General features: G+C 37.7%; 1 protein-coding gene across 4 annotated transcripts in view; it reads right to left on the reverse strand.

Moving 5' to 3' along the window:
- The window catches only part of rap1ab (RAP1A, member of RAS oncogene family b), a 47,222-nt gene extending 35,958 nt beyond the window's left edge, over positions 1-11,264 (reverse strand). For 2 of the 4 annotated variants that reach the window (NM_001243179.1, NM_213405.2), the window contains 1 exon segment: positions 10,993-11,264. The gene's annotated coding sequence lies outside the window, so the exon portion shown is untranslated. 4 annotated transcript variants of the gene reach the window in all.
- Positions 11,265-15,809: the final 4,545 nt, after the last annotated feature.

Raw genomic sequence — 15,809 nt, forward strand, 5'->3', positions numbered from 1 at the left:
ATATTGTTACAAAGTTCACACGCGCACACACACACAGATACACACGCACACACACACACAGATACACACGCGCGCGCGCGCGCACACACACACACACACACACACAGACAGACACTGACAGAGCGCCTTTACATTCCCACTTTTTTCCCACTCTTTTTGCACGCATATGTGACAGGATGCACAAAACCGGGATTGAAGCGTTTTCCTTTATAATTGTTCTGTGCTGATGAAGTAAATCGCTGTAATTTATTACACACATGCACTGTTTTAAAACATTTGAAACATGTGAAACTTACTCTTGATCACATTTGATGACGATTGATGATCCTAGCGAACTGAACAGACCTTTTATTCCCAGTTCTTTGCGCATGTCTGGTCTTGTTGACATGATTATACACGTGACTACCGGGACATGTTAATACAACAGCTGTTAATCAATTCGGTGGGTGGTGGGACCGCACTCTTAAGTCAAGTTGTGGTCGGTCTGAAATCCGTTTCAATTGGTCCACCGTTTTTATGTTTTTAAATTGAAAAAAAAAAGACTGGTTGTGTTTATATCAGCCCAATATATCTATACACTATACACACACTCACACACACACACACACACACACACACACACACGTCTGTCCAAACAGCTTGAAAAGCAGATTTTCACCATAGGTGCCCTTTAATAAGATGTAGAGAAAAATAAATGACAGAAAAAAAAAAACGGCAATATCTTAAAAAATTACAATAATTACAAGATTAAAACATGTAGATTATTTAAATAAGGCAAACACTTTGATTAACCATTACTAATGGTGTAGGTATATTTTGCAGCCAGTATAGACCAATCGTTTAGATTCAAGAATTAATTATTTAATGTTTCTCTCCTGACTGTGCGCGTTCAGCTGCAAAGCCAAGCTAAAATAGGCTTAAATAAAAAGATAAAGCAAAAAACGCATACGATTACATCTTTAAAAAGCAAAAGCCAAATACCAGACATTTTGGGAGATTTAGAAACCCAGCCGGACAAATTTTTTAAGTACCTAAAAGGCACACGTCTCTGTGGGTCTGCAGTGCGGGGGTGCTGACAGTTCACATGCACACAGAGATCGAACCGTGTAACGAGAGAGGATTTTCCACTACATCGATTGCGGATGTTTGGTTATATTAGGCAGACGCAAAATAGTAAACCCAAGTAAAGTCTATGTGTGGGAAGCACTGAGTCAGACTATACAAATAGTATAAACTTTCGTTAGCCAAGACGGAGCGCCTTCTGTCACTGCATTATCTGATGGCCGGATAGCAACTGAATCGTTCTAATAAATCGTTTAAAGTGGTTATTCTTAATGAACTGATTGATCCAGTTCAGCAAATCCAACAGATTAATTTTAATTGGTTTGCATTTCCAATAAAAACTAATTCACAAATTACTTAGTTACTTTTTAACTTGCCTGGCACGCCCTCTGACATGGAAAAAAACTTGAATCCCAAGTTATCCACTTACTTAAAAAAATCCCTTACTTGGTTGCAGTGCTGTGTTCAGAACAGTACAGAGAACATATCTTTCGGACCGATCTGAGAACTGATGAGGTGTTAATACTGCTTATGCGTAACTTAGAACTTTCGGTTTTGTTTTTAAATGCATAAAGCATAATGTATAACAAACGGTTATGTATTTAACAAAAACAAGTTTTTCTCTAGTCATTTAACCGAATTCCAAGTCAAGTCTCAAGTCATGACAGCCAAGTCTAAGTCAAGTCAAGTCTTTTTTGGATATTTGTCAAGCAAGTCTCAAGTCGTAAATTTTGTGACTTAAGTCTGACTCGAGTCAATTCATGTGACTCAAGTCCCCCATCTCTGCAATCCAAAAAAAAAAGATTTTTGGAAATGGTTGCAAATTTATTAAAAATAGAAAACCTGGAAAAAAATAAAAAAATAAAAAATAAATCACATGTACACAAGTATTCACAGCCTTTGCCATGGAGCACTAAATTAAGTTAAGGTACATTCTATTTGCACTAATTGTTATTGAGATGTTTCAGCAACTTAATTGGAGTTCACCTGTGGTAAATTCCGTTGATTGGACAAGATTTGAACAGACATACACCTGTATTTATAAGTTTTCAGGGTTGACGGTGCATGTCAAAGCACAAACCAAGCATGAAGTAGAAGGAATTGTCTATAGACCTCCGGGATAGGATAGTGCCAAGGCACAAGGCAGGGGAAGGTTACAAAAAAGTTTCTGGTGCTTTGAAAGTTCCAATGAGACAGTGGCCTCCATAATCCTTAAGTGGAAAATATTTGGAACCACGAGGACTCTTCCTAGAGCTGGCCAGCCATCTAAGCAGCAGTGATCGGGGTAGAAGAGCCTTACGGCTGATTCACACGGGGCTTCAGCATCAGCCAATGAAATTAGTCAGCAATCGGCTACTGTCCGAGCTGGTGCATCGGACTGGTGCAGGCGGCGCTTGATTACGTCGACTGGGACATGTTCCGGGTGAGTTCTCTTGATGTCAGTGAGTTTACGGATGTAGCTCTGAGTTTAATAAACACGCTAATTGAGCAAGTTACAGAAACAATAACAATAAGGTCATTCCCAAATCAAAAACCGTGGGTGGACAAAACAATCTGCGCTGCGGTTAACACACGCACTGCCGCTTACGATGAGGCTCTTTCGTCGGGGAATATGAGCAAGTACAAAGCATCGTGCTATGCTCTTCGACGCGCAGTAAGAGCCGCTAAACATAAATATAAAGAGAGAATTGAGTCTCATTTTCAGCTCAATGACTCCCGACAGATGTGGCAGGGACTGAGGACTATCTGTACCTTCGGGAACAAATCCTCTGCAGAGGTGAGGGCAGACCCGCTGCTGGCCGATGAGTTAAACATTTTCTATGGTCGTTTGGATTGTGGCGGCGTGATTTTGCCGACCAGTGCGTCAGGAAACGTTAGGCAGGGTTGCGATGATCCTGTAATCACCGTGTCGGAAGATGAGGTTCGGAAGGCACTGAAAAGAGTGAATGTCAGGAAGGCAGCTGGACCTGATGGGATACCTGGCCGTGTCCTGAGGTCCTGTGCCGGTCAGCTTGCTAGTTTGTTTACTTCCATCTTTAACGAGTCCCTTGCTACCTCCGTGGTCCCCACCTCATTCAAAAAAATCAATAATAATCCCTGTGCCCAAGACTAATAAACCCTCTTGCCTGAACGACTATCGCCCAGTTGCTCTCACATCTTTAGTTATGAAGGTTTTTGAGAGACTTGTGAAGAGCTATGTCTGCTCCTGCCTACCTGTTACTCTGGACCCCTTTCAGTTTGCTTTTCGTCTAAATAGATCCACGAACGATGCCATTTCTCATGTTCTTCACTCTTCTCTCACACACTTGGACAGCAAAAATGGGAATTATGAAAGGCTGCTTTTTATTGATTATAGCTCTGCTTTTAACACTATTGTTCCCATTAAGCTGGCATCCATATTATTGACCTTGGTCTAAATTCCTCACTTTGTAAATGGATTCAGGACTTTCTCACCGGTAGATTTCAAGTGGTGAGAGTTGGCCAGTTCACATCAAATTCCATCACTCTGAACATAGGAGCCCCACATGGCTGTGTCCTGAGTCCCCTACTTTACTCTCTCTACACGCATGACTGCGTTTCCTCCCATAGCTCCACATCCATCATCAAATTTGCAGATGATACAGTGGTTTTGGGCCTCATCTCCAATAACGATGAGACCGCGTACTTGGATGAGGTTCAGAGGCTCACATCATGGTGCCAGGACAATTTCCTTTTTCTGAATGTGAACAAAACTAAGGAGTTGATTATGGATTTTAGGAGGAGACAACAGCAGCCCTACACTCCTCTTATGATCAGTGGGACCCCCGTGGAGAGGGTGAGTAGTTTCAAGTATCTCGGTGTAATTATCTCTGAGAACCTGACTTGGACTACAAACATTGAAAGGCAAGTAAATAGAGCCAGGCAAAGACTGTACCATCTGCGACAGCTGAGGAAATTCAGGGTCTCTCCAGCAATCCTGAAAACTTTCTATTCAGGGACTGTAGAAAGTGTTCTGACTCAAGGTATCTCAGTGTGGTATGGAAACAGCTCAAACCAAGACCGCAAAGCACTTCAAAGAGTTGTGCGTTTAGCTGAGCGCATCTCAGGGTCTGCTTTCCCCTCCTTGCAGGATATCTATATTAAATGCTGTAAGAATAGAGCTGTTAAAATCTGTAAGGACTTAAACCATCCTGACAATTATCTATTCACTTTGCTTCCATCTAGAAAACGATTTCGTAGCTTGATGGCAAAAACTGAGAGACTTAGGAGGAGTTTCTTTCCCCAGGCCATCAGGCTACTAAATTCTAACCCGGTGTTACACATTACGTGATTTTTTCGTATTTATCATTGTAGTAGTCATATTCATAAGTACATCATATTGCTGCTATTCTTATTACCTTGTATAATTTTTTGCACATCTTTTTTTTGCACGCTTTTTCTTTTTCTTCTTTTTCCTTAATATTTAATTTTTTGTTTATCTATACTTGCACTATCTCTGGAGCGGACCTGACCTACATTTCACTGCTGGTCATACTTTGTATAACTATGTATGTGACAAATAAAACTTGACTTGACTTGCATTTGCATACAGCGATCTGATTGTCTGATGCTTCCGTTGGCGCTTGACAAGCTGAGAAAGTCCCAACTTCTGCAGCGGCAACGGCGGATCCACATTTCGTTTCAGTAACACTTGACGTCACCCATTCAAAGTGAATGGGAAGCATCACGTAAATGGGCCGTTAGTCAGGGAGGTGATCAATAACCCAACAGTCACTCTGTCTGAGCTCCAGTGTTCTTCTATGGAGAGAGGAGGACCTTACAGAAAGACAACCATCTGTGCAGCAATCCACTTATCAGGCCTGTATGGTAGAGTAGCCAGACAGAAGCAACTCCTTGACTGGAATTTGCCAAAAGACATCTAAAGGACTCTCAGACCATTAGAAACAAAGTTCTCTGGTTTGATGAGACTAAAATTGAACTCTTTGGAGTAAATGCTAGGCGTTACGTTTGGAGAAAACCAGGCAACGCTCATCATGGTGGTGCCACCATCATGCTGTGGGGATGTTTTTTTCAGCAGGACAATGACCTAAAGCACAATATCAATGGAGTGGCTTCATAACAACTTGGTAAACGTCCTTGAGTGGCCAAGCCAGAGCCCAGACCTAAATCCTATTGAACATCTCCGGAGTGATCTGAAAATGGCTGTACATTGTCGCATGTTGTCCAACCTGATAGAGCTTGAGAGGTACAGATTACACTCCAGCTCCAGCTGCATCCGGAAGTAAGGAGATCCACAAATTAGTATTTTTTTGTCATTTTTACAAATTTTTACAACAAACAAACACATGTTGTAATATATTTATAACCGCGTTCATGTTTTACCGTCATGCTTTTAAAAAAAAAAAAAATGCTAAAATAAAAAACGCTAAATTTCGCAATCTATTTGCAAGCTATAATCCCTAATCATAACTCCTGTACAGCAGTCCCACAACTTTGACACTCAATGACACTGGAACACCAGAAAAGTTTAGTGGCTGTCAATGAGCTTTTTACAGTGTCTGCTATAATTGTAATGCTGTTTTTGGTGCGTTTACATCAGTGGTGCTCAACCCTGTTCCTGGAGATCAACCTTCCTGCAAAGTTTAGCTCCAAACACACCTGAACCAATTAATTAGGACCTGAACAGCACTTGATAATTACAAGCAGGTGTAATTGATATGGGTTGCGACCATAGACTGTAAAATATATGGACGTAGTATCCGTGACGTCACCCACAGGTTTCTGAAGAGCGCAAAAGAAGCCACAAGTAGGCGCGGTCAACCGTCGCCATTTTGTTTGCACGTCATCGCACTCACGGCGGGATACCAAACAAGGGCAAAGAGGCGGAGAGTGAGCAGAGCTACGGACACTTGCTGGCAGTTTGTTTGGACCTGGTTCAGACACATTTTACTTTGGGAGAACGCTTAATACTTTATTACCTGTGACTCGTTTGTGTTCTGATCACTTATGCTTGGTTGTACACTATATCAATAAAGTGTTTAGACTTTTAAAAACACTGTAGTAATACACAGAGCCACTAAGTATTGTTCTTATGACGTTTTTCAACAGGAGGAAAACGCGAATTACTTCCAAACCCTTTAGATATAGTCTGTGTTAGTAAATGCAAGGCTATTGATGAAATCCAGCATAACACTGTATGACAACGTTTCAGATGACTGTTCTAGAGCCTACAGCTCATCAATCTGTCAGATTCTGGAGGGCATTACAGCTCTAAATATAAATATAAACGATAAACTATCTTAAATAAAACAAATACATATATAGAGATGGTATACAAGTATATAACTTTACTCACATGGGAAACGGAGTCCACGTGAATGGTTTGTGAACACAATTAAGTGCACACCGCATGCCATGCCATATGATAATTGTAGGAAACAAGTTCAAAAGGCAGTTGACTGTGTAAAGCCACATAAAACAACACAGAAATACGATAAATATGCCGAGATCAGTGGCTAATCTGCCGAAGTCAGCTGAGGTGAAGTGATGGCGACCAGCTAGACCTAGCTGTCACTCAAGTGGCCACTCCCTTAATTATACAAACTTAATATAGCCTAATATAAAGGAAACGGATGAGTTATAAAAAAATCACCCCCTCACAGTTGTCATGAAGGGTAATATAAGCTGTATTAACCAAAATCTTTTTTTTGTACCAGGCTGTAAACACCTTTTTTTCTGCAAAGTTGGCCATTCTAACAGTGGGCTCAATTGAAATTTGCTCTTTTATGGAGCCAGGAGCGGCCAGTACTAGCGGAATTTCGGATGAATTGCAGTTTTAGTTACTTCCGTATTGGCTTCCCGAAAGAGAGCGGGAGGTTGCCGATTGGTTGCAACTGAAATCTGCAGGGAAGTTGATCTCCAGGAACAGGGTTGGTCTGGTTTACATAAATGAATATGGCCACTGTGTTAAATGCAAAGTATTACGATCTTATTGCCACTCTAGATCATTATGATAACATAATATATGCCTTCAGTGATTTCCTGAAGATAAATACAAAAAAAATAACACAACTGGAATCAATCCAGCAGTCGCGATTGTCTGAATTTATATAAAGCGAAACCAAGAAACCAATTCTTAGCGGTTAATTTTGAAGCTCTTCCCCTTAACCCTCGGTTGTAAGGGCCAAGGCGAAGGGGTAGGGGTACAAAAATAGAATTGGGATTGGGCCTAAATATTCTGTCTGAAATAGCATGCAAGTTTGGCTGTAATAAGTGTAATTCCTGCACGCTGCTGGCCAACCACTAAACATACAGTAGTTGCTTTAGGACAGTGTGACAGAGTGAGAGAGCAATCCTTGCATGCATGACATCTAACACATTAAGACAAGTTTTGCTTGCTAACTACATAACTGAAAAAGTGCTAAATACAGTTTTTTGTTTAGAATTATAGTATTATAAAGTACTTTAAAGATTTCTAACTGGCAAATGAACTAGTGGGTTGTCTACTGTCATCTTTAAGGTGTGTGCGTTCGTGTTTCAGGAGACATGCTTTGGACATCAGAGGAGGGACTGGCTGGGTCTGAAACACATACTTCCATACTACATAATATGCTAAAATCAGTATGTGAGCCAAGTAGTATGTACAGATTAGAATTCAGGATGCAAGATTCTGAACTGCGCAACCGATGCACACTGCGCTATCCCATGATGCAACAACTGCCGCAGGTAGGTCACATGACCATGACAAAATAGCAGATGTAGCACGTACGAGTTCCATTTATACTGCTCACATTCATACTGTATAGAACGTACTTTTGTAACGGAAGAATAGTATGTTTAAATTTAAATGCAGTACATACCGAGTATTAGGCATTTTTGGACGCAGCCACTGTGTTTCAAAGATATTATGCTAACCCATTAGCATTGTGGCAGATGAACTACAGCACCTTTAAGGCAACATAAAAAAAAACAGGTGTCCTCAGCAGTCCTGGGGCCTCATGTATCAACGCTGCGTACGCACAAAAACTTTGCGTACGCCAAGTTTCACGCTCAGAATCGCTCACGTTTGGATTTACTAACAATGAACTGAATGTGGGAATGTGTGCAGGTTCACGGCAGCTTTCTGGCAGGCGTACGCACATTTTTTGTGCGTGTCTGTTTTATTTCCATTGGCGACTCCTAGAGGCAGTTGTGTTAAATTCTTCTCTACAAAGTGTCTGATCCTTGCAATGGCAGCTGTATGAGACGGGTTCATATAGTAGGTATGTAAGATTTCCATACCATACAGTTGACCAGCTAAACATTAAAGCACAATTTGCAGCGGTCGCCTGTTTTCCCAATGTAATCTGAGCAATCTACTGCACGCACATTGCTATAAAGACACTATCTGAAGATGAATTTGCATGCGTGAATCAGAAACATTTCCATTCAATAAATGTGCAAATAAAATATGATGCACAAACTTATTGATGATTCCTACTTGTCTTTCTCGTGATAAATAGTTGGCAAAATCTGATATGTAGCGGGGAAAAAAAGAAGAAAGAGTTCGTCAGACGCTGGATTCGAGCCGGGTTCATGCTCAAACGTGTCAGTACTTGATCACATGCTTCTTATGAGGTGCACCACTGAGACTGCTAAAGGTACTGCAACATTTTACAGATATAAACCACACTATTTCTTTTTTAAATGCACTCAGTGCGATGTTCAGACCCAACTGTGTTAACCGCATCAGCTAAACTCTCCCACTCTATTTTTTTCTTTTGTTGTTAATTCCGGAGAACAAACTTGCAAATAACACCGCTTTTCTCCGGTCTACCTCCGAAAGCAGCACCTCCAATTCACATTCTGTTCAAAGTTTCTCTTTTTGCTTGATTTTGCCGTTGCTTTTTCGTTGGGTTTTCCATTAGCATAGTCATTAGCATATTCATACGGGGGAGGAGGCAGGGAGGGGTTTTGTGCTCGTGCATGTTGCGCTCAGTTTCACGTTCATTCAGATGTACAAAAGAATATGCGTGAGATTCGGCGTACGCAGTGTTTCATACATCTGAATTTTTTTCTGCGTACGCACATTTACAGCTTTGTGCGTACGCAATGTTTTAGTAAGATTTCCACGCAAGTCTTCGTACATGAGGCCCCTGGTGAACTTATATCACTGCGTAATAAAGAGCATTCTAACCAACTGCGTCACAGTCTGGTATGGGAGCTGCTCTGTTGCTGAGCGTAAGGCACTGCAGCGGGTGGTTAAAACTGCCCAACACATCACAGGGACCCAACTTCCAGCCATTGAGGACATCCAGAAGAAACACTGTCTGCGTAGAGCTGACTCTTTTGGCCCCTTTCGTGAATCCCTACGCTCTCCTTATAACTTATACGCTCTATAATCCCTGCACAATGTAATATTTGCATATTTAAAATTGTACATGTTCATTGCACTTTGTTGAACTAATAATTCTTGAATTGTACATATCCACTGCACATATACATTTGTAATTATGTTCATATCTATCTGCAATTCTTTGATTATTAATATCAACCTGTACATATATTAATCTACTGAAAATCTCTGATCATAGTTCATACAACCTGTGTATAATGTTTGTAGAACATTCATCTACAAATATTACCCATAGTTTTTCTAAAATTGCACTTTATAACTTATACCCTGCACTTGTGCTATTGCACTCCTGGTTAGACATAAACTGTAATGACAATTAAGTTAAATCCAATCTATAAAAAAATATTAAAAAAATAAATAAATAAACTAAAAGCATTTCCATGAAAAAAAACAAAACTATGTACCAGTGGTGTAAACAATCTTGTTTATGCTTTAAAATGTACATCTGAACTAAAAACGAGACAAAAATTCTAAGTAATACAAAAATTCTAAAAATGCAGTAATTAAATACAATTCTTTAGCTCCTGGTCAACATTAATTCAGACTTAACTTTGCATATCTTGTAATGTGACTATTGCAGATGCGCACATTACGATGTCAATGCTAAAATTATATATAGTGCAGCCCTATTTGAAAGCATGTGAAAAAGTAAACACATTTATTACATTTACTAATCTGAATAAAGACAGGGATTTACTACTGAACACATACCCATGGTTCCCTAACAGAAAAGAATGCCAATGAGAAATAATGCAATAATTGTCAAAAAAATCTGGAAAAACAACAAATAAAAGGGAAGGAAAATGACTTCAAAGATTACTGTAAGTACAACATCTGGTTAAACACTAGTTTTAAACAGATTGGTTTTGTTAACACACGAAGCCTGAATCGTATGAGTGAGGCTTATCCTATTTTAACAGGAGTAAGCCACACATGCATAGTCGTTTATCAATACATGTGAACTAGTCACTTAAAGGAAGCATTGCACAAATATTTCACTGTAAAGAAAACTCAAAGCTTCATCGCTAAACCTGTGAAAAAGCAGCTACAGTTTGTAGTAAGTTAGTAAACAGATCCACACAAGCTAAACCTCATAAGGTAGTAGTATGTGAAAAAGAACCTAAAACATTGACTTGACTAAATTGTTAACTTTGGGCATGTGGTTTTAAGGAATTAATACATTACTATTATTCAATTGTATGTGAACATATATAGAATGTTCAAGTTATTTACATATGATTTAATTGTTTGCAGTGACAAAAAAATAACTAGTATAAAAACAGTGTCAGGTAATATAGCCAATAGGCGCTTGATTTTGTCAGCTTTTGACGTGATGAACTTCACTCCTTACTTAGGCTAATATGCTAAGACGACTGAAGCCAATTAAAACCACTCAGCATCACTTTTTAATTCAAAACACAATATACTATTGGAAGGGAACATGGCGAATAGAGTCCCATTACACACAATATATCTTGCTTAAAACTAATGAATTTATTGTGCGAATTAATGGTCCTCATGATAGTGTCTGTTAGCGCGCTTGTTTAGCCACCTACCTTCACACACCGGCCAGAATAAACCCGACGAACTTTAGCTTATTCAGCTGGAGTTATCCTCAACCCCTCCAGCGGACTGGGTCATTCCACGAAAGAGCCTCGGACAAGAAACTAGCTTTGAGAATTGAAAAACTCCCACGTGCTGCCCTCAGTGATACCTGTCGAGCCCCTCATGTAACGGAGCTGTCACTTTTCTACTCAAGGCTCTAGAGCGAGATGGCACGGCGATTTTTTTAGATCACTTACTATCATGACATCTTCCGGTGTCTGGTGGAATCTTCTTCTTCTTTTTATGGCAAGTTGCATCTCAATGCATTACCGCCATCTGGTGTTTTCACTTATGCTTGCTTGAGCTCTCATTGATAATAAAATATTAATAATAATGCGTTTTATTTAACACTCAAGCACATTACATTTTAAGCCCTGATATTGTTTAAAAATGTTGTATAAATTATACTCAAAATATATGTAAAACACTATGAAAATAAACTTTAATTGAATTGATTGCACTGTGTTTCATAAAATCAAATCTATAAATTAACGTTTTTATTATATAGCCTGTTAAAGATGTGTGTGTGTGTGTATATATATATATATATATATATATATATATATATATATATATATATATATATATATATATATATATATTAGTACTGTCAAAATTAGTGCATTAACGCATGCGATTAATTTGAACGCAGTTAACCCAGTAGCAGGTTTTTTTGTGTTGTGGTCGATGTGTGCTTAACATGCAAAGAAATTTGGATAAGATCAAGGAATCACTTTTTTAGCAAGTTTCAGTATAAAACAATGTCGCATTACCAGGCTCTCCAGGGTTTCCTCCAGTGTTTCATGCAATTTTGGGTGTTTCATTTTTAACTTTCGACTTCTGTTTTAATGGAATTTGATACCGCATGGCGAACAGAAAGAAAAACCTTCGCAATTCGTGACTCGGTGGTCCTTTAAGGTAATCAAAAATCGCTGCTTAGTGCTTATATGGTGGACCAGGCACATGCACACATAGGGCTCAACCTGTGCAGTGCACATGCCCTTTTAGTCTTGGATAGAAAGTGCCCTTCCAAAATGATCTAAAGTGCCCCTGCTCCAGACTGGACTTATTTAGCAACTGGCTGAATGTAAAGAAGGACTAAGCAAAATTGTTTCTACTTTATAAACAATTATATTTTGAATATAAATAGTTTTTGTCTTGCGTTTACATTAATTTTACATTTGAATAGCCAAAATTACAAGTTTCAGTCTTTTGAATATGATTAATCACGATTAATTAAAAAAAGTGTATGTATATATATATATTAGCGCTGTCAAAATTAACGCGTTAACGCATGCGATTAATTTGAAATAATTAACGCGTTAAAAAAAATTAACGCAATTACGCAGTCTTATTTATTTATTTTTTTTCCTGTTGTGGCCAGGGCAGACGCCCGCAAGTTTCCCCGCTGTTTCGACGTACTTTTTGAGCCTGGCTGATCATCTTCTTATGATCTGATCGGCCCATAAAACACTCAGCAGACTGTCATGTTTTTCTGCCTCAATGATTGACGGTGCTGCTAGCTGTCACGCTCTGAAAGTAGGATGTTTCTTTTCCGGACAGAGCGCCTGTGTGATATGTTCTGCAGCCCATTGGTTCTTTTCTTTATTGACATTGGGCTGACCCAATCAAAATCTTCCATTTTGTTCTCTGTGTAACGTAGGTGTGTATTCGTCAGAATATGCAAGAGTCACGCCTGTTTCTCACGCGCGGGTCCGGCCCGCGGGAGAGCAGCAGCGGGGCACAGATCAATATATTCCTGTCTATCTAGTTACAGTAGGTGAGAGTTCAAAGTGGCTATTAACGCCGCGGCTGGTACCGCCGCCGTTTGAAATAGGTGCCGCTCTGTTTTTAGTGTATGACCGCAGTTTGTGAATGAGCCGCCAGGGGGCGCAAAGGGACGGGATGCGAACGGACAGAAATAGATCATACAGCTACTGTGCTTGTAAATGATATTAAACAATAAGTCAAAGCATTATAATTCCTTCATTAATCATTTAAAATTTGTTAACACGCTTTATTGTAAACTTTTTAAGTGCAAAGAGGATTCGTTTTGGAAAATAGAATTGAAGAAGTAAAAGACAACTAAAATGAAAGCACAAACATTTAGTACAAATAAGTAGTCTTAAATAAATAAATAAATAAATAAATAAATAAATAAATAAATAAATAAATAAATAAAGCAGCCTAAATATAGAAAGATGTTCAGTGTTTGCTATTTTGATAGGACTAAGACAAGACATTTTCATTTATGTTTTATTTCTGTTTTTATTTCCATTTTCGTTGTTGATTATATTTTACTATCTTATTTATGTCTCAACAATTGTACATAAACGAATAATAAACGAATAATGAAAATAAATGAATAATGAAAATAGGCCTAAATAAATTATTTATTTAAAGACATTGCCGTACAGTACGTGAAACACTGAGAAAAATAAATTGACCTACCTTAAGCAGATCACTAAAAGTATAATAAAATTATTTTTGCCGCAGGACATAAATTAAGTCTTGCAGGTTTATTTTTAATAATTTAGTTTCAGTTCTGTTCATTTTTTTTTTTCAAAACGTCAATGTTCTCCTTTAAAGTAGCTATAACTGTTGTTTTGTTTTTTTGTTTTTTTTTTTACTTATGGCTCAGTATGTTTTGTATTTTAACTTCATATTCAGTCACCTTGCAAATGTGTGTGAAATATAATGCCGCATAACCGCGGAAAAAGAAGAAAAAACTGTCGAAGGTTAGAGCTAATTCATCAAAATAAGCTATATTAAAATACAACATTTATTTTAATACAGGCAGAGTGTGAACAAACTCAAGGCTAAGATATGCGCTTGCCTTTTAATGCATTTGCGGCCTTTAGGCTACAGGCAACTATGTATAATAATGTTTTTTTTTTTCTTGTTTTTTTTTTTGTATGGTAAAGGACAATACACATTATGTTATTGATGTAAACTTAGGCTAAAACTTACCATTGATAAACGTGACCTACCTCAAGCAGATCACTTAAAGTATAAAAAAATAAAGTAGGCTATATATATATATTCTTAATAAACTTCACAGCCACAAATATAAAAACAACTTGTATTAAAACTGGGCGAGGATTAGAAAGAATACGATGCTTGTTATATATAATTTAAATTTTGATTCCAATTTCTGCAAGCACATTTTTTCACTCGCTACTCTGCCAGAAACTTCGCCGCCGGAGAGCACCTCAATAATGTAAACATTTGTTTAAAGATGGAGCGCAAGATGTGCCGAGTGGCAACATGTGAAGAACGATGGCAAAGCTAAGTGTGATTATTGTAATAAACTAAGTTATAAAGCAGAGTCCCGACCAACAGGACTAAGCATATGCGGTTGGCTCATTCTTCACGAATATAGAATTAAAATAATGGCGCGTTAGGTTCACTAAGCAGCGCATTCTCTCCGCCTCATCGTTTAACCAGCGGGACACGCTGCTGAAGCAGGAGAGACACTCCGTCATTCATAATCTTAGCTGATGTATCGGAGTCGAAAGAATATATCAAAGAGGAATTTTCTTTTAACAGTCCCGATATGTTTAATCTTTTTATTTTATTTTTTTTTTTCGTGTCATTTCTCTTCAGCAAATTAGATATTTTTTAAAGCTGCTTGATTCTTTTAAAACCGAAAGCAGGGCCCATAGTGTTTTTCCATAAGATACTCCTTTATGAATGTTTTAATTTTTTTATTAAAGTTTTTAATGTGCTTTTTGATAGTTTTATTTTATTTCAAGCAGCATCTAAATGCGAATTTATCCTCAAAACTTGGCATGAGAGCGATGCAAGTCATGTGTGGCATAATTGCCTTTTTTCCCTGCGCGTGCGAGATCAATTTCTGATCTTTTTGCAACTAAAATGAAAGCATAAACATTCAGTACAAATAAGTAGTCTTAAATAAATAAATAAATAAATAAATAAATAAATAAATAAATAAATAAATAAAGCAGTCTTTTAACCTAAATATAGAGAGATGTTCAGTGTTTGCTATTTTGACAGGACTAAGACAAGACATTTTCATTTATGTTTTTATTTCTGTTTTTACTTACATTTTCGTTGTTGATTATAGTTTACTATCTCATTTTATGTCTCAACAATTATAGATAATAATAAACGAATAATGAAAATTAATGAATAATGAAAATAGGCCTAGATATATTATTTATTTAAAGACATTGCCGACATTGAGCTTAAGTTGAATGCAGCTTCATCAAAAGCAGAAAAAAATAAAATAATTTGACCTATTTTAAGCAGATTATAATAAAAATATTTTTGCCGCAGGACATAAATTAAGTCTAGCAGGTTTGTTTTTTTAATACTTTAGTTTCAGTTCAGTTTTTTTTTTCAAAACGTCAATGTTCTCCTTTAAAGTAGCTATAACTGTTGTTTTGTTTTGTTTTTTTACTTAATGGCTCAGTATGTTTTGTATTTGAATTTGACGCGTCAGAAAAAAAAAACCGCTGAATCTCTGCAAATATTTGGTTAACTTATAAAACAAATGTATGGTTTAGTGATGTTAGTAATGCATAGAAAAATGCAAAGCAGAATTATTAAAGTTATTATTTCATTGATCTGAACATAACCATTTATAATATAATTACTAACCCGTCGTCTAAAATATTAAAATAATAAAATAGTCTATTATTTTATTCATGGCTAGAGCTTGATTAAATTGATTAACAAGCCATGTGCTTTTGTTTGTTTGTTCTCGGTACTGGGTATACGCAAAACATTTTCTAAAATGTCAAGC

Source organism: Danio rerio, chromosome 11, assembly GCF_052040795.2.
Source record: "Danio rerio strain M-AB ecotype USA chromosome 11, GRCz13ab, whole genome shotgun sequence".
In the NCBI taxonomy this organism is placed as follows: Eukaryota; Metazoa; Chordata; class Actinopteri; order Cypriniformes; family Danionidae; genus Danio; species Danio rerio.